The sequence below is a fragment of the Lacerta agilis genome, chromosome 12 (genome assembly GCF_009819535.1).
Source record: "Lacerta agilis isolate rLacAgi1 chromosome 12, rLacAgi1.pri, whole genome shotgun sequence".
Lineage (NCBI taxonomy): Eukaryota > Metazoa > Chordata > Lepidosauria > Squamata > Lacertidae > Lacerta > Lacerta agilis.
The window spans coordinates 41,552,851-41,573,859 of record NC_046323.1 but is presented as its reverse complement, the minus strand read 5'-3'; positions in this window follow the sequence as shown (position 1 = coordinate 41,573,859).

Sequence of the window (21,009 nt, the reverse complement as noted above, 5' to 3'; positions counted from 1 at the left end):
CAAAACGTAGGAGTGATGTGCATTAATAGGGGGTGGGATCCTTAACTGGAGGCACTGCCATTCTAGGAGATGGGTTCTTTGTTCTCTCGCTGTGATTATTAAAGTTTCTAACTGGTAAGAAGACTCCTTTTCCTTTGTTCTGCTTATCTACGGCCACGGGGGGAGGAAGCCGATGCCCTGAAGCATGACACAGTGGGATAGCTGCCGGCATCCTTGGATGATACAGATTATGTAGATACATTCCAATATGGGTTCATGCCTGGACATGGGACTGAGTTGCCCTGGGTCACCTGTACTGAAAGCAGGACAAGGGGGCTGTGATCTTGCTCCTGCTCCTTACTTGATTGGGTGGACATTCGAGAGGGATGGTTGGGTGTAGAAAATAGCCTAGTTTGAGAAAGTAACATTTACACCTGTTGCTGCACACACTTCTGACCCTGGACCTGCCTGTGGATGCCATGCGGGCCCCAGAAGATAACCCAGAAGGGAAGGTGGACCTTGAGCTAAAAAATGTACCAGGCATCCCCAAACTTCAGCCCTCCAGATGTTTTGGACTACAGTTCCCATCATCCCTGACCACTGGTCCTGTTAGCTAGGGATCATGGGAGTTGTAGTCCCAAAACATCTGGAGGGCTGCAGTTTGGGGGTGCCTGCTCTAAACCATCTTGTCTATTCCAGTTTTCTTCCTTTTCCCGCAGATGCATTGAGATTTTGGATCACCAGATTTCCTTTACTTCTTTTTTTAAAAGCACTTTCCTAATTAACCATTTGATTATTTGGAAGCAGTAATTCATTGCCAGAACCAAGTCGATGCTTTAGAAGCATTTCACAGGCAATTAAAAGCTACACCTTAACAAGTGTTTAAAAGGGAATGCCAAGAAGCAGCTTTGAAAAATAGAAAAACCAGATAGGTTGTCTAAAGGCAGCAGGTGCAGAAAGCACATTAAATTTGACTCTCCCTCTGCTGCACTTCTGTATCTAGAAGGAGAGCAATCCAAATAAGTGAACCATCAAAGGAGACACAAATAGGGATGGGCGTATCTGCCAGTTTTCTCATTTTAAATTCATTTTTCTACTTTCCCACAGCAATCTTCATTTTTTAAAAAAAGTCATGAAAATTCATTATCATTTTCATGTACATTTCTCCCGATAAACACATTTTGTAGGCCATTAGGACTAATGTACAAATTTTAACAAACAGTATCCCTGAATATAGTGCATTTTTGTATATTATTTTCATAAATGGGTGCATTTATAGGCATGGTTTATCCTAGTAAATACATGTTTTTATACATGTTACCCGGATGGAGAACTGTGTTTACAAAATCGGAGAAGTGTAACTATCAATATGTGTTGACGTTAATGTTTCAAAAAGTGCAAATTCAGTAAGTCCACCTTTAAATGTCAAGTGACTCAAATTTCTTTCCCATCCCTAGTTCCAATATCAGTTTTTGGACTACCTTTAGACCTGGGGTAGGGAATCTTCAGCCGATGGGCCAAAGCTGGCCAAGCAGGACTATTTATTTGTCTTATCAGGTTATTTTGGAGAAGATATGCTCACCCACCCTACACCTGACATCAGCTTCAAGGGAACTTCGAAGGAACAACCAGGAGCTTAAAGCAAGTTCCCAATTGCTGCTTTGCTGGAACAACGCGTGCCCAAGGAAGGAGAAGCAGTTTCCAGAAAATGGAAACCGTTTCTGCCTCTCGCTGCTGATCTTTGAAGCCACCCTGAGGCCTTTAAAAGAACAAAGGCTTCATTCTCAACGACAGAGGGCGCTTGGGAACCCCACAAAGAATTTTGAGAGGCGGGCAAGAAAATCTGCCGGTCAATCATTGTCACGGCGCTGTCAGGTGCAAAATATCCAGAGTGGGGAATTAACTCTTCAATGTCAAAAGCACACTTACAAGGTAGGGAAAGGCATGTCCATCAGTCCTATGTCTCTCAGCTGATCCTAGGTGTGCATCCGTGAGGCAGTTGTCGCAGTTGAGAGGCCCCGCCCCCCAACCTTGGCTTATGTATCTCCCCCATCTGGGCCTCCTGCTCCTGCCTCTTCAATCCTCTTCTGGTCCTGGGAGACTGTGGGGCAGGAGAGGTAGGGGGAGGAGGTGGCGGTGTGGAAGCCCTCATCTCTACACCAGCCTGACCTATCTCTCCCTCCTCCTACACCTGGTCTTCTTCTGCCTCTGCCTCTGCCTCTTCTCTCCTGGCTGCTACAGGTTCCCCCAGCTCATCACCAATCCCATCTTCCTCAGTTTCCAGCCAGTCCCTGACATCTATGTGCTGTCATAATGACCTCATGTGACTGACATGTGGGTGGCTCTGGCCACCTGTCAAATTTGGTCTGTCAGGCTGATCCTGATAAGGATCTGGCTCACGATACCGAAAAAAGTCTCCAGTTCTCCTTTAAGTTATCACTATGGACCCTCACTTTGGGTAAAACTCAGGGAGAAAGGTCATGAGGTAATTCCTCCCATGGGATTCTTTCAGGTCCAGAAGCCTGGGCAACCAACTCTTTACTTGGGAGAAACACAAACACACACACACATTCATGGTTGCCACACAACCACCAGGCTCAAAACCCTACCCCCGCCGAAATTCTGAAGTGCCCTAAGAATGAAGCAGAAATATGGAAGCCTCTTTTGCAGGGAATGACTTCCTTTGTGAAACCGGAGGAGAGGTTTTGGCACTGCACTAATTTCAACCCCTGAAGAGCACAGCAAATTGGAACTCTATTAAAAGAAAAAAAATTATACACATAGGCTTAATTCTGCACGGCGTTGTAGCAACAGCTCCTCACAGATTATTGCATTAGCTGCCATTAATGTGCTCTAATGCACCTGTATAAATGCCGCACACTTACCACATTAAAGCAACATCTGTAAACCATTCCAAATTATGGAACTGTTAACGCAAGGCTGGAAGAGAACTGGGCTGTGCAGCAATATATTACAGCTGTTCTTACAGAGGGCATTTGAGTGCTCTCATTTACTAGGTAGCCCTGTTTTGAACTCTTTGGATAGGCCATTTATGTTCACTTCAGCTCATTAAAAGCCAATCCAAATACAATGAAGGAACTCTATAATTTTGCCACAGTTACCACATATATATGCTTCGAGGTCTGAGTATTATTACTGTACTATGTTTTTGTAAGGGTTGCTGTTGGCTAACTCTATTAGTATCACAGCTTGGTACTTCAAAAAGAGGGGGGAAATACAGGTCACAGTCCATTAGGAAGGAGGGGAATATGTCTGCCTTTGTGTCACACCACCAGCTCACAGGCTCCCACATTATGAGGGGCAATAAAATGTGGGGAAATGTAAGGTGTTTTTTTTATTTTAAAAAAGGTCTCTAAGAAGCTCATGGCCAATTCTAAATTGAGTTGGGGAGAGTTCATACATAAGGCTAAACTGTGGTTTGTTGCACTATTGCTTGTTAAACCACTGTTTAGCTTTATGTGTGAAACTTGGCCATCCCACTCCAGATACTCCTCAAACAGTTTGTTGCTGTCTGTGGTAAGTGGCTGTTTTCAGGTTAAGCTGGGAAACAGAATACATAAGAGTTGCCCAAGAGCAAAGACAGCTACCCTTCAATCATGGTCTTCAGTCTTGCTTAATAGAATCATAGAATCATAGAGTTGGAAGAGACCGCAAGGGCTATCCAGTCCAACCCCTGCCAAGCAGGAAACACCATCAAAGCATTCCTGACAGATGGCTGTCAAGCCTCTGCTTAAAGACCTCCAATGAAGGAGACTCCACCACACTCCTTGGTAGCAAATTCCACTGCCGAACAGCTCTCACTGTCAGGAAGTTCTTCCTAATGTTTAGGTGGAATCTTCTTTCTTGTAGTTTGAATCCATTGCTCCATGTCCGCTTCTCTGGAGCAGCAAAAAACAACCTTTCACCCTCCTCTATATGACATCCTTTTATATATTTGAACATGGCTATCATATCACCCCTTAACCTTCTCTTCTCCAGGCTAAACATACCCAGCTCCCTAAGCCGTTCCTCATAAGGCATTGTTTCCAGGCTTTGACCATTTTGGTTGCCCTCTTCTGGACACGTTCCAGCTTGTCAGTATCCTTCTTGAACTGTGGTGCCCAGAACTGGACACAGTATTCCAGGTGAGGTCTGACCAGATACAAATATAATACTTAACCATGGCTACTCCTATCATGCAGTGAACTCAGTTTGGCATACCAAGCTAAGCTCTGCCCCTACACAGCACTGCCTTCATTGTGTGCTTGTAGGACGACACCACTGAAACCTGTTTGCCACCTCTCAAACAGATGGTGGCAAACTGTGGTTTTATTTGGTGAAAATGTAACACCATGGTTAAGGCAAACCATTGCTTGCAAACCAAGTTCAAATAATGGTTTCACATCCAGGCTTGTGGCCAATTCTCAGGCGTGCTTGGGTGTTCAGATGTAATGCTTAACAGCAGTTAATGAACACAAGTCAAGGTTTAATGGCATTTCTGCATAGGGGATATTTTGAGCTCTGAGGCTTCAATGTAGAAAGCCAAAGTATTCATTATCTCTGCACAAGTTGTAGTCAGTGCAATCTTCACTGCAAAATATCAATCCATTTCAGTCCTAGTCAATGTTAATTTTCTTAAAATATATAATAATTCACTGTCAGAAGTATACCTCACAGTCTTTATTTTTCATCTAGGAATCAAGAGAGTCTAAATTATGCTGTCAAATGCACGGGAAAAAATGCAGTATTATCTTGACATAAGTGACTTAATTAATCTAGTTCATTTCACAACTGCATTAATCATCCTTTTAAGCACTTTATTAGAAAAAGAGAGAGAGAAAGGAAATGCCTCTTTGGGGGAAGATCTATACTGACGCAAATGATAACAATTGTAGGCGGGTGCTTTTTCTTGAATGGTGACATTCATTACCTTGCTGAATTTGATGTTGTGCCGTTAAGGAGACACTGAGCATTTAGGTTGAAATGTGAAAATAGCACGGTCCTAAAGCCTTTAGAGAAACCTGAAGGTTGGACAGGAGAAGTCATGTAGCCAGAGACTTGACAGCCATCATCTTACACAGTCAAACCGAGCAGGACTGAACACTGAATCCTGAAGCAAAGCACAGGGGCTTCACATAGCCTTACCATGTATCCTTACTCAAAATGAAGTCCTGAATAGTTCAGTGGCATTTAGGGAACAGTCCAATGCCCTTGGGAAGGACAATGGTGGAGCTGTTCCACTGCCCGCTCCCCTGTATCCAGCAATAACTTACAAGACTTCTTGGGTCTATAGGTCCAGACCCTCATGGGCACCTTCCCCTGAAGAACCAGATGGCTCTCATTGCACATCACCAGTCCAGCAGCAAAGAGAACACATCAGGAGAAAGGCTATGGAAAGATGTGAGAGTGCCTGTCTTCATGCCAGAGGGCTGGCCCTTTAAGGACCTGAAGTTCTCTCAAGGGGATGGAGCTTAGAGGAGATAGTATGGAGACAAAGGCATGAAGGGCCTCAGTTGGCTTCCAACCTTAGCTGGAGCAGGCTGCTCACTTGGAGCTGTCCATGGTCCAGCAACCTTTGCCAGCCTTGCTACCTTCCCTGTGGGTTCCAGCATCAGACCAGAACATGACAGAAATGCGGTAGTTGTTCTTCTCCACTGGTGGACAGTGAATTCCTTTACTAGTGACACACACACACACACAAACACACACACTTAACATTTCTCTGCTCCCTGTTCCCCCTCCATGCTTTGCAACTGCTTCTACATTCCAGATATATTACAGCCGCAAAAGGGGGGGGGGGTTTCCAACCCTGATAACAACACAAAATATTCTGAGCATGTGCAGCTTCATGTTTAAAATCACCATGATTTTAATCATCATGTTTTAAATCATCATTTTCCCATCATGACTGCAATCAGAACATGGGCTTTGCATCTGTTGCTCCCACATTGACTTGAGCACTATTCTGCTGTAGAAAAATATATATGACAATAAGCGGATAATAAAATGAGGGTTAAGGAAGCCTAGGAACAATGGAGACTGGTTTACTGGCCAAATGGGGCACTGCACTACTAACCACCGTCTGTTCTCAGGTAGCCTCCATCTGCCTGCCTTCAGGTGGTAATCCTGGCTCTCAGCTTCCTCCTCCTTGGTCTCAGTGTTGCCCCTTGTAGAATTTAGCAGGGAGGAGAACGGGGGCAAAACTGGAATGAGTTAGCTCTGCCTATTATTGGCTCTGGTTCCACCTAGTCTTGGGCTTGCCGCTTTCTACCCCACCAGTTCCAATAGGCACCAGCCACCATTGCACAGGAAGAATATAGGAAGCGTTCTTGTACTAAATCAGATGATTGGTGCATTGGTTCATCTAAAGTCTCTACTGTTGGCACTGAGTGGTGGCAATTTTTTCATGCAGGTGTGCTTGCCAGTCTTACAAGGAGAGGCCAAGAAGTGGACCTTTAGCTGGCAAAGGCTATGCTCCAGCATTGAGCTACAGGGCTCTCCATCTGTAACTTCCAGGAAAGCATGCACAGGATTTGCAAGTCACACAGACCAAGCCTCTACATGTTTGTTCAGAAGTAAGCTTTGGTTGATGGGAATGATCCCAGGTAAATATATACAAGGTTGCTGCCTTAATCTATTTGCAAGTGGTACTGTAAGCATGTTATTTTGCAAAGAATATACATATGCATAACGAGTTGTCATTTTTGTAAAAGCGTGGAAATAAAGGGTCAGATGTACATCCTGTTTAATTAGACACACACAACCCCTGCTATTAATAGACAATTTCCTTTCTTTGAAATAAAGCAGCGTTTTCTTCAAGATCGCCTGTTCATTCACATCCTGATATTGATTCTGAAATTGTTGTTCCTAACCGTTTTGCGGCCTGCTGAGATTCCCCCCCCCCTTTAAACCATAACACTTCGCTAATAATAAACTGGACTTAAAAGACCAATTATATCTGAAGGTTGTATTAAAGAGAGGGCAAGATAGAGATGGAAGGCTTGAGTGAGTTAGATGGCCCACCCACCTCCCACTTGTAGAAATATGCTAAGAGGCAATGAAGAGGATTTGCCATAATAATAAAACTGGAAACTGTGAAAGATCGAAGATGATTCTTTCACATGCCATAAAATGTACAAGCCAATAAAAAGCAGACATTTCCCAGGAACTTGACAACTGAGGCAATAAAAAAATAAATAGAGGAGGGGGAAAAAATCCAAATAAGCTTTAATCAAAGCTACTCCATGGAGGAAACGTCTTCTGGTTCGTTTCAAACAAGTAGGAATCGCCTTCCTTTATGTGGTGTTAGTGGTGTTACAGTTGTGATACTGCCATTAGCATGGTCTTAGTTCAGGCTGGCCTTTGACTGGGAAAAGGACAGCAAGTGATTTCTACCAAAATATTATAATTATAATTATGATAATGATCACCACCATCAGCAAGAATATAAATATAAACATAAAACACCCAAACCTCTCTATTATTATTATTATTATTATTATTATTATTTCTTTATCAGTCACTATATACAGTACTGACAAAGGTCCGTATAGTTAAAGCTATGGTTTTCCCAGTAGTAATGTACGGAAGTGAGAGCTGGACCATAAAGAAGGCTGATCACCGAAGAATTGATGCTTTTGAATTATGGTGCAGGAAGGAGACTCTTGAGAGTCCCATGGACTGCAAGAAGATCAAACCTATCCATTCTTAAGGAAATCGGCCCTGAGTGCTCACTAGAAGGACAGATCCTGAAGTTGAGGCTCCAGTACTTTGGCCACCTCATGAGAAGAGAAGACTCCCTAGAAAAGACCCTGGTGTTGGGAAAGATGGAGGGCACAAGGAGAAGGGGACGACAGAGGATGAGATGGTTGGACAGTGTTCTCGAAGCTACTAACATGAGTTTGGCCAAACTGCGAGAGGCAGTGAAGGTTAGGCGTGCCTGGCGTGCTCTGGTCCATGGGGTCACGAAGAGTCGGACACGACTGAACGACTGAACAACAACATATACAGTACAAAAGAAAAAAAATCTCAAAGTGACTTAACAAGATAAAGTACAACAAATTAAAGCAATTGGAAAACTAGGGGGGGATCAAAATAAGAATGTTGTACTGTATTCAGATTCATCAATGATGTGGAGCAATCTTATCGCTTGAAGATAACTGATCTCATTTAGGTGTTTTAAACAGGATTGCATCCCACATGATTGCAAGGGAGAAAAGGGAAAAGTCTGGACAATTTGTATCCGTATTTACCACATACTGATTTTGATTGTGACTCTTGCAAGAGCACTTACAGTGAAAAATGCCTCGTTTAATTGTATAGGTTATAAAAACATAAACTAGAGTGGTGTTTTCAAATGTATCTTTTCCTTATACAGAACATAAGACAACATTACAGCAACATTGTCCTAACAATGACTGCCCAGTGTAAATGGACTCATCCAAAATATGCCCATAGTGTGTTATTTCCAGACTATACTATGAAGTCATACTTTATTCATTTTCTTATTCTGTCTTATTCCTGTCTACTGCAGGAAGTGGAGATGAGCAACTTTAAGGCTTCTGGGAAGAGGAAGCCAAATTGGAAGCAATGAACATGATGATGAATTCTTGTCCTGATGGCTTAAAAAACACACAAGCACACAAACACACAAACTGATGTGGAAATGTGGAGAATTGCATTTAGGGACTTTACCATAGGGATTGAATGCACCTGTATCAGCCTACCTGTGACTTAACATCTATTTCAGAGGCTCTACTGAGATGCCCATGTGTAAAATCTACTAGGCTGGCAGGGTCTTCTCTGGGGTGGCTCCAGTGAAATGTGATCCTAGGGGAAGTTAGGCAGGTGTCTGCTTTGATCTCCTTTAGACAAGGTCTAGAATGGCCTTTGGATTAGGATTAGGATTAGGATGCTGAATAAAATGAGGCTATTTTCCTGGCCTACTTTTGGTCAACTTTATTGTTTAAATTTAATAGGTTCCATTGCTGTATTAACTGTTTTGATTATTGTTTTTACAGGCTGCACATCAGTTCCGCCCGACAATTGTTCTAAAAAGGGATACAGAAGTCTTTAAAAAAATAAATAAAACAAAAAAGTAAGTATAAGGCCTTAATCTTCCTTACAGTGTAATCACAGAATCAGAAGGGACCATGAGGGTTATCTAGTACAACTCCCTGCAATGCAGGAATCTTTTGCCCAACTTGGGGCTTGAACCCAGGACCCTGAGATTGAGTGTCTCATGATCTACAGACTGAGCTATCCTCCCGATCAGACTTCATTCAGACTTGAGCGAGACTTACTTCCAGGTAAGTGTGGACAGGACTGCAGCTTTAGCCAGACAAATCCTGTCTGTTTTCTACAGATTTCTGTCTGGAGCTCATCACTTCCTAACTGTGGCTGCTCCTGTCTTAGGCACACTTTACAGTGATAAATATTTCTTGGGGCTTTCCCCCTGTTTAAACTGATGTAATTTATGAGCGCAAACACAGCTTATGTATGAAGGTATCACAGGCACCTTATTACACAAGGGAGCCAGGCAAAGGTGCAAAAAGCATAAATCAAAGCAGAGGGATTTGGCTTCAATTCATATTTCTGACACGTGCTTCCAGGTTTCTGAATCGGCGAAACTGCATAAAACTGAGTTTGTCTGCAACTCCATTTGGCCTTAGGTTAACTGGTTGCTAAGTAGTTTTGCCCTTTGTCATGGCTAGCCTGGGTTATTACTCAAATGTTTGCTCCAGGCTGATCCCCAGGGTAAATCGTAAAATGTTTTGTATCCCGGCTCAAATATTTGAGGAACGTCTGAGTTATTTGGCAGTCAATTAAGTGGAGGTAAAAAGTCTAGTGAAGACATACCCTAAGGACATTTACATGATGGATGAAACTTGAGCAACTGTGCGGGGTGTCAATCACGCCCAGAGTTGCTTTTGATTGTTGTCGCTCCATGTGCAAAATCGTTATTGGATACAAATGCCTTTGTAGTGACTAAGGTTACAGGGATTCCCCACTCTCTTACGGCCAGACCACTACATTCACTGGAGCAAGGAGGACCAACCAGGACTTGCAGGGCCCTGGCGGGGCCGACCACTGATGCCTGCTGCATGGTTCCCTTTGAAAAGAAATGCCTAGGGCTGGGAGACACCATGTTAATTTCCCACAATGCCCTGGAATGAGGCAATGTTGCAGAGGGAGAGGGCTGTGGGAAATAAAGTTGGTGGCTTCTGGGTCTAGCTGTCTGCTGCTGTTGCTGCCAGGTAGGCTAGAGGAGGCCCCCTGATGCAGGAGGGCTTGCTGGAAGACACTTAGCCAAGAGTCCCCTCAAATTTGGAGCCAGTCCTGGAAGCTGGTCACATTGTGCCAACTTGAATGAAATATTGTGGGGGCCCAGGTAAGCCCTGCCCTGCATAATCGATCACATGACATGGTGCATGCACAACATTTGAGTGACAATGCCCATCAACTTTGTGGGAGCCTGGCTCCCTCAAATATTTAATGGTGGAGGCCGAGGCCCTAACAGCCCCTAGGAGTTGGCTCCTATGCATCCTAGGCACCAGACCAGAAGGGCAAAAATAGATATTTGGAGAGGAGATACTTATCTCATTGAGCCTAGTCAGTCCATGGAGGAAAAGATCCTGTTCTTCTACTGCAGGAATTGGAGATGAGCAACTTTAAGGCTCCTGGGAAGAGGAAGCCAAATTGGGAGCAATGAACATGATGATGAATTCTTGTCCTGGTGGCTTAAAAAACACACAAGCACACAAGCACACAAACTGATGTGGAAATGTGGAGAATTGCATTTAAGACTGGGGAAATGGGACCCAGAAATTGAAATGGGCAGGTCCGTCCACCCCTAATCTCAGCACGGATCCTTGTAATTAGCCTTGGCCCTGTATACCTGAAGGAGCGTCTCCACCCCCATCATTCAGCCCAAACACTGAGGTCCAGCGCCGAGGGCCTTCTGGCGGTTCCCTCACTGTGAGAAGTGAAGTTAGCAGGAACCAGGCAGATGGCCTTCTCAGCAGTCGCACCCCCCTTGTGAAACGCCCTCCCATCAGATGTCAAGGAGATAAAGAACTACAAAACTTTTAGAAAACACCTGAAGGCAGCCCTGTATCGGGAAGTTTTTAATGTTTGATGTTTTACTATGGTTTTATATGTGCTGTAAGCCATCCAGAGTGGCTGTGGCAACCCAGCCAGATGGGTGGAGTAATGATACTAACAATAGGTCACTAGAAATACAGCCTCCCAGGTGGCTAAATTTCTTTTTTTAGCTTTTAAGCGTCACAAGATTTTAACTGATTGTATCGATATGGGGCTATCTGTTTAGCTTCATTCCATTGTGGGTTATGTTTTCCTTTTTTTTTCTTCAAAGTTCCTCCAGAGGTTTTTTTAATACTGTACAAATGTATTCCCCCCCCCCCCGACTGACGGTCGAATTAAATAATGTATGTATGTATGTATGTCTTAATAATAGGCACCCCCATGCACATGCATTAGGACAAATGTAGCTCTAAGTACATTTCAAGGGATAAATAATTAACCAGTTTCAGCACCCCATGGCTAAGGGGGCAGTGAGTAGGTGGCTCACAAGCTTCTTGGGTGTCTGGGGAAAATCTAAAGGGCATCAAAGCACCCACAGGCATGTTGGTGACCCCTGTTGATCACCTTGGTGATCAGTTAGTTTAATAGATTTCCTTGTTTGTTTGTTTGTTTGTTTGGTAAAGGGTGCACAATATGAGAGGATTCTGTATACAAAGTATTTACATTTTCTGCACCAAAAGAACTTCAGAAAGCCAGTTCCACAACATTTTCATTTAATTCTCATCCTGGGTATCACATTTTATGGTGCGTCCTCTGTGGTAACATTTGGTAACCAAAGGCAGTGGAATTAACATGTTCTGCTTTATTTGATGTGGCTGACAATTTTCTGCAAATAAAAATGTTAGAAGTGTCAAATCAAAATATGTACTTCAAAAACAAAACGACAAAAATTGCATTGCTCTCTTTTTTTAATCAACTATAAAAATATCTCTGGGTGTTAATGATAATTCTCACATTTTCTTAACTTGGTTTTGTTGCGGAGAGAACGGCTGAGTTTTTATAGGCAAGGCTTACTCATATCAAGGCATCTATACAAGCGATATATCTGTCTTATGTAAATTGTCCTACCATGCATGCAAACAGCTTCTGTACATGTGTCATTTTCTGGATTGGGAAGTTGGGCAAACATCACATTTATATTCAAATAGACAATAAATGTGCACCCACCCACATACGAACACAGTCTGTCTGCACCGCATTGCTTGGAATAGGATGCCTGCTCTGATGTGTATTCAGATGTATGTGCCAGTCCACATTCTCATGTAACTTGGTTGTCAGCTGTTTGTCTCAAAAGACAATGGAATGGGCTTCCAGGGGTGAAGTCAAACAGCTGTGTTAGCAGCACCAAAGTGACCTCCTTGGGGTGCAAGCCTGGATAGTGTGTATGGAGGTCCTGGGTTGCCCAGATGACAAGACCCCCTCACTCATTTCTGTGGAATGGTCTCACTTCTATCCCTAGGGACCTGTGAAGATAGCTTTGCAATATGAACCATGAAATTATCTACCCAGATAATGAGAAGGTTTTGTCTACCCTAGGGGTAGGCCTAAGGAACCTTTTTTGGCTTCACAGGTCAGATCCTTATCAGTGTAGCAAGCACAGGCTATATTGGGGGTGGGGTGGCATCACAGAGGCATTCAGTGTGAGGTGCTTTGATGCCCCAAAGTTGGGACAGCAAAGCACGTTGCAAGGTGCTGCTAAAACAAAGGGGTTTTCTTGTCCTCCATTTTAGCAGAGGACTTGATACAACAGTGGCACACAACAAGGCCTTAAATTTCAGAGGTGCTCTGTGAAAAAATTTGGCATCCTCACCTTTCACGCTCCATTCTAAATAATAGTTGTGACATCCCCTGTGGTGCTCCAGTGCTCCGCGCCCAGTGTGACCGAACTGGTCATACTCTCCTAACTGGTCTGCTCTGCCTCTGCATGCAAACCCCCTCCTAAATCAGGAAGGAGCTTTGCACCAGAATCCTCAAATATAATGAATACCTCACCACACACAAGGAAGGGGTTTGCATTGGAATCTCCTCCTAAAATGGAGGGTTCCCCTCTTTATTTTAGCAGAGGTTTCCATGCAAATCTCTATCTAAATTCCATGGAATCCTGCCAAACTGAGCAGGATACTCACCAACTGCTGGATGAGGTTTAAATCCTGCTCAGTTTGCCTGTACAGTGGTACCGTGGTTCCAAAACACCTTGGTACTCAAACAACTTGGAATCCAAACACTGCAAACCTGGAGGTAAATGTTCCGGTTTGCGAACATTTTTCGGAAGCCGAACGTGCTCCGTTTTGAGCGTTACACTTCCAATTTGAGTGCCACACTTCCGTTTTGAGTGTTACGCAGAGGTCTGTCTGTTTTTGCTATTTATTTTGTCTTTTTGTTTTTGCAGCTCTTTTTGTGTGTGACTGTGTGGAACTCAGTTCAGCGACTGATTGATTGATTGATTGATTGTGTGACTGCAGTACATTGTTTGTTGCTTTCATGTTTTGGATCAATGGTCTCGTTAGATAGTAAAATTCATGTTAAGTTGCTGTTTTAGGGGTTGTTTTTAAAAGTCTGGAACGGATTAATCAATTTTGCATTACTTTCTATGGGAAAGCACACCTTGGTTTTGGAATGCTTTGGTTTTGGAACGGACTTCCGGAACAGATTAAGTTTGAGAACCAAGGTACCACTGTAGAGCCCTGTTCCCTCATGGGAACAGGCACACTCACAGTCAAAATATGATTTAATCCCAACCTCCCACCAGTTGACATCATGAGTGACATCAGATGGCAGGCAGGTGGGCATGGTTTGTGGGAAATGGACCACCTGGTCAGCTAAGATTGCCCCACAGACCAGTGGCTCCACATCCCTTGCTCTATCCTTTCAATCTTTCTCTTTCTCTTTCTCTTTCTCTTTCTCTTTCTCTTTCTCCTTCCTTCCCCTGCCATTCTCCTCCGTTCCATTCTCAGCTCTTTTTTTCCCTGTTGTTCATTCTACTCAATTCTCATTGGGGTGTTTTTTTTTGGGGGGGGGGTGGCAGAGCTGTCAGCCCTCCCTGCTGTTCCCCACTGCTATAATAAGGGAGTTTCCGGCAAAAAAGAGGAAAAGTTGACAGCTATGGGTGGTGGTGGTTCCAAGTGGTGAAAGTGCAGGTTACAATTATTGTTATTATTACAAATAAATAACTCTTGGGGTTGGAGGCAGAAACAGAAAGCATTCCCCCCCCCCTCTACTGCCGTTTCAGAAATCCATTGCATATCCATTTCTTCCTGCTGTGGACTCTTATTGCTTCTGTAGTCTTAAGCAGTTCAGATAGATGACGTTCGGGGTAATTAAGCTACTGATCACTCTATCCATTTCCCAGTAAAGCATTGGCTTTGGTTAGGCTGCTACTTCTTTGAAGCAATCCAATATTCTTGGAAGTCATGTTTTTATCCCAACTGCTAATAAGGGGCACTCGTTCCTCCCCCTGAAATCCTCCCCCCACTGCCTCGCCACGTACTAAGGTTATTAACATGCTTCCATAACTCTTCCTTTATTAGCTACTTAATACTAATAGCATTCTGTTGCTCCATTTATTGAACACTCGTCTAGCGACGGAACATAACAACCAGGAACAAGAAGAGTTTATTGGGAGTGCATCAATTACATTTGTGGGAGAGAGAGAGAGAGAGAGAGAGAGAGAGAGAGAGAGAGAGAATTCCCCCCCCCTTTCATCTGATTTCAGTAGTTAAATGCATAAGTGAACAATGGAGCAGAAATTAATGCTGCTGAAAATTGTTTCGCTTCAGCCAGGCAGGCTCCTGGGTTACTGCAAATATTTATCTACCAAGGCATATATTTTGCCATACACAGCTAAATAAAATGAGGAGTTGCTATCATTTTATAGTTGCAAAAAAATATCATTTAACTCAAGTCGCTGTTTTCTCAAGTCCAACACCCACTGTTCAGGTTTTGCTTTGTTTTGAGATCTCAGGTTTTGTTGCTTTTGCACGGATATATTCTATACTTTCAGTCAAGTACTTTCAGGGGGTGGAGAGACTCTGAAATATAAATTTAGCCATTTCTTGCTAGCAAAAACAAACAAACATTGAATTGCGTTTATGGAATAGTTCGGATTTTTTCCCCTGCTGATGTTTAGAGCTGGTTCGTGTGTTGCGGTTTCTGATGGGACATGGAAGTGGGATGGAGGGAGACCTGTGAATGTGTCTTCTCAGTATTTAATCTTCCAAGGTGATTGAATGGATATGTAGGGACTTTTTCTCAGCAAGGTGGCCAGAGGTATGGTGGACACTACCACCATCTTGAAATGTCCTCTCTTAAGCACTGTTGGTCCTCTCTTAAGCACTGTTAAGTACATGGTCCAAGAACAGTAAAATGTCTGATAAGGAGAGGGAGAAGGAGAAGGGTTTAAAAAAAAATATTTTTATTGGTTTTGTAAGATTTTTAACAAGAATAATATCATGAAACATTTTATACAGAAAATAACATAGAAAAAAACAAAAAAGAGGAAAGAACAATAAGTTCTTACATTCATAACTTACTTCACATTTTTGGGTGACTTCTCTCGCCCACCCCCACTGAATTTCAATTCCTTACTATTCTCTAGCAGTTTCAACAAACTAACATCTTAACCATTACATTTCTAAAAATAATGCTTAACCTAATTCAAAAAGAAAAAAATAGCAAAAACCTATGACTACTTCCTAAGGCAACACTAAATATTATAATATTTATTCAAATATATTTTAAATTTCTTCCAGTCTTCCTCGATCACCTCTTCTCCCTGGTCGCGGAGTCTTCCAGTCAGCTTGGCAAGTTCCATAAAGTCCAACATCTTCATTTCCCATTCATCTATTGTTGGTATCTTGTGGCTCTTCCAGTTCTTTGCAAGTAGTAGCCTTGCAGCAGTTGTGGCATACAAAAAGAATGTGAAGTCTTTTGGGGAGTATTTCTTGTCCTACAGTAAGAAGGAGAAGGGTTTTGGGGTTTTGGTTGTTTTTTTTAGAACATCAGTATGGTGGCTAGCCTCCACAAGATCCAAGAACAAGCTGCCTCACTCAGTGCTAAGCCAGTCACCTCACTTTTACAATCATCCCACAGTCACTGAGAGCCAATTCAAATGAGCAGAAATGGAATGCAGTGCTGACATTCCTAGACCGTTACACCTCAGGCTGTAGATAGGGAAATGAATGTATCGAATGTTCTTCTATATTAAAAAGAAAACAAAACCGAACTGTATGTGGTAGACTAGCGTGTCAGCAAAAAAAGCAAGTAGTTCTTTTTCTAAAGCTACTAAAGTTGGAATGAAATGGGTTTTTTTATTATTATTACTAAGAAGTATTTGAATAGCCATCTTCGTACCTCATGATGTCTGGACAGTTTTATCCTAAGTATCTTCTACTATGTTTCATTAATGGTGTTGTGTTCTGATCCATGTTTACAATGCACTTTTCAATGCCTATAAAGGAGATTGATTGATTGATTGATTGATTGATTGATTGATTGAAGTATCTGAATAGTAAATTCCCCACCTGATGTCTGAGGTGTAGCAGTATATGAAAAGCATTCTTGTCTCTAGTAAAATGGACTATATGTACCCTTAGATCAGCCTTCAGTAAGCTGGTGCCCTCCGGATGTTGTTGGAATATAATTCCCATCAGCCCCAAACTTCACTAGCTGGGGCTTATGGGAGTTGTAGTACAACATCTGGAGGACACCCGCTTGCTGAAGACTGCCTTTGACTCTCTTTTCTATATTGTTTGTGATCTGGGATTTCGGAAATGTAAAGGTAATAGGAAGGATGGTCTTCCCCTGTTATCTTTGTAACAAAAGACTGGGATGCAATGTTATTTTGCTGTCAGGTTGTTTGCTCTTTGTAGTTTTACGCTGTAAAGTTTCATTTATTTTTTTAAAAAAACAAATATATATTGGAGAGGAAATTCACTATAAACAAATGCCCCTCAGAGTAATCAGCACCTGACTCCACCATTCAGGCAAGGAGCTCATGCTTCTGAAGTGTATCATCTTTTCAAATGCTCAAGGCCACATTCTTCACGCACATTGTACCACCCTGTAAGTTCCAGGAAGAATCAAAGGGAGTTTGCAGCCCTGTTATATTTCTGCTGGTTCTCAGCTAAGAGGCAGGGCATGTGCAGGTGGCTGGCCTGCACTGATCTTTCAATCCCAAATTGAGCTCAGGCATCTGCCCCAGTGGTGTTCGTACAGAGCCCCCGGTCGTTTCACGGACTATTGACCTGTACACCACTACTTCATCCTTCCGCTGCTACCAATTTTGTGGGAAAAAATCCAGGGTTCCCCGGTGAAGTACTGAGTCTCAGTCAGGTAGAGTTAACAATGAAGATTAAAGTTCAAGTTTTAAAATATATTCGAAACACTGTCACTCTATTCCCTCTCAGTCTTGTCCCTGTCTCTAACTCACTCTGACTCCTCTATCTCCCCCCCAAAAAAGAACCAACCAAACTAACTGTCAAAACCTCTGGGCTGAGCCTCAAAATCAGGTAGGCTCCGCCTCCGGGCTTTCTTATTGGTCAACCTATTAACCCTTTCTCTCCCCCAATACAAACGTATCCCCAAAGAATGGGCAAACACAATATCCCCCTTCTTGCATTACTTGTGTGAAGCAGTAAAGTCTATGAAATGGGGCTGTAGCTGTAAGCCCTGTGCCAGACAACCTGCACTTCCTCCAAGACATTCAGGTGAACATCTGAGGCAGAGAAACCTTCATGCACAAACTTCTATGTGGGAGGCTTCTCTGGGTTCCACACCTAATTGTGCAATGTTCAAGGATCTGGAGGAACCAACCTTTGTCAAGGTTCATAATGGTATGTTCTTCCTTCCCGCAAGGTGTATATGCAAATCCACACCCTGGTAAGAGCTATGGGAGAGGGCTTCTGCACAGAAGCAGCATCAGTTTGCCTTGTGCCTGGATAGTAGGAAGTGTCTCAGGTCCTTTACAGCCAGACCCAAGTCTGGCCAAAGTCCTGGAACCTGTACTTGATAACCTGCTACTCCCTATTAAACCAATGAGCCTCTTGGGCTTCCCGATCAGAAGGTCGGTGGTTCGAATCCCCATGATGAGGTGAGCTCCCGTTGCTCAGTCCCAGCTCCTGCCAACCTAGCAGTTCGAAAGCACACCAGTGTGAGAAGATAAATAGGTACTGCTGTGGCAGGAAGGTAAACGGCGTTTCTGTGCACTCTGGCTTCCGTCATGGTGTTCCATTGTGCTAGAAGTAGTTTAGTCATGCTGGCCACATGACCCGGAAAGCTGTCTGTGAACGAACACTGGCTCCCTTGGCCTGAAAGCGAGATGAGCGCCGCAACTCCATAGTCACCTTTGACTGGACTTAACCGCCCAGGGGTCCTTTACCTTTACCTTTTTACTCCCTATTAAGCTCTCTTGACAGTTGGTGCTCCTCATGCCTCATTCAGCACCCTGCAGGCTTATAGATCAACCAGAACAGAGCAAGCAAGCTGATTGCATGTACTCAAACCGCAGGAGATTCTGTTTTGATGAAATGCAAATTAAGATTAAATTCCTACATGTCTGGCTTGGGCGAATGGTCTTCTTGTGGTTTCTTTTTCAGAATAAGTCATTCATTTGGGCTGCTGGTTCAATCACAGTTCATTTGGTCTTGCCAAGCAGAGACAAACATTTCATTGGGAGAGGGACACACACACACACACACACACACACACACAAACAATGGAGTATGAATTAGGCAGACGTACCCTAGCCCACTCCCTTCTTGTTCTATTCTGGTCTCCATTGAAAGGGAGATAAAAGAAAGGGGGGATGTTACTGCAACAATTGGTAATTCACATTCTCAGTTGGCTTGGTGTATATTATAGAGGTTCATCCCTTTTCTAGATTTTATTGAATCTTTCCTCCAACAAAACTTGTTGCATACACACAGACGTGATACTTAAAAATATATGAGCTGAAGAGTTCACAGCCCAGGGTACCATTGCACATGGGATTGCGTGGTGTAACTGTGGTAATATTCTGACACCTACCTGTGTCAGAAATGCCAGCTGGTTTAGAAGCACAATGGCTAATGGGCCATTTCATTGTATGGCTTCGAGGAGGTTGGGAGAGGAGGGTCTACACTATGGTTAACATTTCCAACCTGGTGCTGTCATATGATATACTATGGGGTGCTCTCCATACTTGCCAACCCTGCTTATCCCCCACCCTATGCCAACCTCCCAATCCCCCTTGCCAACCCCTTCCTTTACCCACACCCTCCATTCCCTCACAGCTCCTATTGGCCATGAAAACAGCAGCATGGTGACTTTTTCTTTTACCGAAGTATTATATAGTAAGATATCAAAGGAATGCAAAAGGGCTCACCAATCTCCATTAGCCACATTAAGAGATGATGTCTGTCGGCCACCTTAATTTTCACTGTGGTAGCATAGTATTCTTCCACCCTGCTGATAGACACAGAGTGTGGAGAGTCCTCAAATATATAGCCTTAAGGGGCAGTTAATTCAAGTGTGTGGGTTCAACCCCCCACCTTTTATCAAGGCACTGCCTGCGTCAAGTTTTAAAATAATATCTGACAGAATTGTCTAAAAATATTAACACTGGTGCTGCTTCATAATTGTCCTTTCACAGCCTTGCGCTGCACGGGTTGTAGTGGTTCTCTTTTGAAACATTCACAAGTAGAGAAGGCATATATTTTCCATCTCATTTGGCTGCCTTAATTTGTTTCCTTCTTTAGGTGTTAAGTGCAATAGCTGCTGGAAATATTCAAATGAGTCCGGTGACCTTGTTAGAAAGGAACATTCACCACCTCCCCTGCTGGGACTACTGTACTCTGCAGAACCAAATATTGCTTCAGTTAACACTCTGACAACTAGCTTAAGTGTGTGTGTGTGTGTGTGTGTGTGTGTAGAAGCCCATACCTATTTTTATCACTTATGGCTGACCTCGCGTGAGCTGACCTATATTGTTCCCTGATATAAGAGTTTTCTCGGATAGCTGAGCTGTACACTTGCCTAGTTATTCACATGCAACATTCAACAAGTGTACAGTGTGTGTGTACCTATGCACATAATAGCTGAGATGTATAGATGAACAAGCGTACACTCCTTTTGCACAAGTGCTTGCACATGTGTGGAAGCAGCTTGTACCTGTGTTTATAAATGATATTTATATTTATTTATAACTTTTCAAAAATTTCAATATATACAAATTGTGAATATCTTTGTCTATCTAATCAATACCTCTAGACTTCCCATCCCTCCATGGCTTCCATTGTCACACTGCATATTTTCTTTTAACCACCCACTTAGATTCTAAACAATATCCTAGTTTTTAATTTCTGCTGCTCGTACATCAAATCTTATTTGTAGATCTATCTGGATGTTGTTCCTCTTTAAATAATCTAAAAGTACCTGTGTTCAGTGTAATGTGTGAACAAGCTAAGCGCTGGATTCTCATAGGACCATATGAAATGTGTGTGTCTCATTCATTTTAATGAGCAGTGCTAGTGCAGGATAACACCACAGCCAATTGCCCTGTTCACTTCATCCTTATCTCAACTTCCACCAAGAAGTAATCAAAAAAGAGCCACCATGACTGTAGACCAGGCCTCAGATATAGCAGACTACCCCATCTGTGTGTCCTCTGGATATTTTGGACGATAGCTCCATTCAGCGACAGCTGGCTTGGCTGTGTCTCTGTCTCAGGATACCCTCCAGGTATTGTTGAACACGCCATGTCCCATCAGCCTTAGCCGGTATGGCCAATGATCAAGGGTGATAGGAGATGTAGTCCAGCAACATTGTGAGGGCCACAGGTTCCCCGTCTCTGGTGATGATGCAAGGATGCTTCTGCGGATATGTTACCCACTGACCATATCTGGCAGCCTCACTAAAAGCTCAAGAACTTTTTTTTCTCTTTTGCTGTGTGTG